A 2,546-nucleotide genomic window follows, 5' to 3' on the forward strand; every position below is an offset into this window, starting at 1 on the left:
AGCTAGACAGTCCCATGCCTGTTACATCAGCTAGACTGTCCCATGCCTGTTACATCAGCTAGACTGTCCCATGCCTGTTACAACAGCTAGACTGTCCCATGACTGTTACAACAGCTAGACTGTCCCATGCCTGTTACATCAGCTAGACTGTCCCATGCCTGTTACATCAGCTAGACAGTCCCATGCCTGTTACAACAGCTAGACTGTCCCATGCCTGTTACATCAGCTAGACTGTCCCATGCCTGTTACATCAGCTAGACTGTCCCATGCCTGTTACATCAGCTAGACTGTCCCATGCCTGTTACATCAGCTAGACTGTCCCATGCCTGTTACATCAGCTAGACTGTCCCATGCCTGTTACATCAGCTAGACAGTCCCATGCCTGTTACATCAGCTAGACTGTCCCATGCCTGTTAAATCAGCTAGACAGTCCCATGCCTGTTACATCAGCTAGACTGTCCCATGCCTGTTAGATCAGATAGCCAGTCCCATGCCTGTTAAATCAGCTAGACTGTCCCATGCCTGTTAAATCAGCTAGACTGTCCCATGCCTGTTAAATCAGCTAGACTGTCCCATGCCTGTTACATCAACTAGACTGTCCCATGCCTGTTACATCAGCTAGACTGTCCCATGCCTGTTACATCAGCTAGACTGTCCCATGCCTGTTAGATCAGCTAGACTGTCCCTGTTGGAGGGAATCTATGGCCAATATGGAGTATGATCACCGTGCTTACCTCCCATGTGTCCCACGATATCGCCTTCAGGGGGCACAAAGAGAAAAGAAGAGAGAGAGAAGCTCAAACATGGATGAATACCCAACACTGAGATTGTGTCTGCTTAATCAACCCATTCACTTCAATGTCATGTGACTAAACAAACAGAAACGGTGAAAATGCTAACAAGTCAGTGAATATCTCTCCGTGTAGGTGGAGCTCAGTCAGGGCTCTAAGCGTGTATCACGCACGTATTATAGGAGCCGATACCAATATGACAGAGCACCCACTTGACATATTGCCTCAGCCTGGCCGGCCTGACAGACCGGGAACTTGACAGACCGGGACCTCTGACAGACCGGGACTCTGACAGACCGGGACCCTGACAGACCTGGCCGTCTGACAGACCGGGACCTCTGACAGACCGACCTCTGACAGACCGGGCCGTCTGACAGACCTGGGACCTGACAGACCGACCTTGACAGACCGGACCTCTGACAGACCGGGCCGCCTGACAGACCGGGACCTCTTGACAGACCGGGACCTCTGACAGACCGGGACCTCCTGACAGACCGGGACCTCTGACAGACCGGGACCTCTGACAGACCGGGACCTCTGACAGACCGGACCTTCTGACAGACCGGGACCCTCTGACAGACCGGGACCTCTGACATCTGGGACCTCTGACAGACCGAGCCAATCCACCTGGAGAGGCTGGAGGGACACGGCTGTCCCACCATGACTTGGTGTAGCCAGGGTGGACAGGTTCATGTCCAAAGGTTGTCCCCTGCAGGGCTGTCAAACTGCCAGGGAAGGAAGGAGACGACACAAACAGACAGTTACCAGGAGTGGGGATGGTAAGGATTTAGCAAGGGTCACACATTAAGCAAGGGTCAAACAGTCCCCAAAAGTATATATTTTTAAATTTAAAATTCAGATAACTTCCTGAATTGACTTACTTTAAGTCACTATTGAACCCAACCCTGGAGGAAAGTATTAATAAAAAATCTATTAACAAAATGTAAACACTTAAAGGAGTAGACAACCAGATTTAGCCGTGGGCCGATTTTTTCCGAGTGGATGATCGTAGATCCGGAACATAATTATAACAATTTCTACACCACAACGGACCACAACTAATCCCAGAAATAGATTATATTTGAAAATAACAATCTACCTTACTACCTGGATTACATTGAGACACCATCACACAAATCTCTTTTCTTTGTGGAAAAAAAACTTTGTGAACAGATTTCCTAAAAATTAAAATTTCCGTTTTTTTTTTTTTTAGAACAAAATTACAATCTCAAAACTTTTTTTGTGGTTGGTTGGGGCAAAAAAGAGTAAGGGTTAGGTCAAGGAGGTAGGTAAACAGGCCGTACCTGTGTTGGGGACGTAACACTGATGTTAGGAGCAGCTGCAGCATCAAACAGGTTAATGATGTTTTCTGGTTTCATGTCCCGACAGGGGCTGGATTCAGGCGCGGCATCACTGGTCTCAGCTGCACAACGTTACGATGGAGAGAAAAGACAGGTCAATATATGGGTTTCATCATGGGTTGACAAGACAGCACAAACAGACATCGGACCAGGCTATAAACCTTTATAAACGCTCATAAATGTCAATAGATATTTGTAAATAACTACTTAAATGTTAATACTATTTACACTATCTATAAATAGTTATATCAGTGCTCACAAAGGTTTACCAAAACATCCGTGTCTCCCCTGACAGTTGGTAACAAACTAGACAGAGCCAGCATGTCTGTGTTTCTCCAGACAGTTGGTAACAGACTGGACAGAGCCAGCATGTCTGTGTTTCTCCTGACAGTTG

The sequence above is a fragment of the Oncorhynchus masou genome, unplaced genomic scaffold (genome assembly GCF_036934945.1).
Source record: "Oncorhynchus masou masou isolate Uvic2021 unplaced genomic scaffold, UVic_Omas_1.1 unplaced_scaffold_3451, whole genome shotgun sequence".
NCBI classification, from domain to species: Eukaryota; Metazoa; Chordata; class Actinopteri; order Salmoniformes; family Salmonidae; genus Oncorhynchus; species Oncorhynchus masou.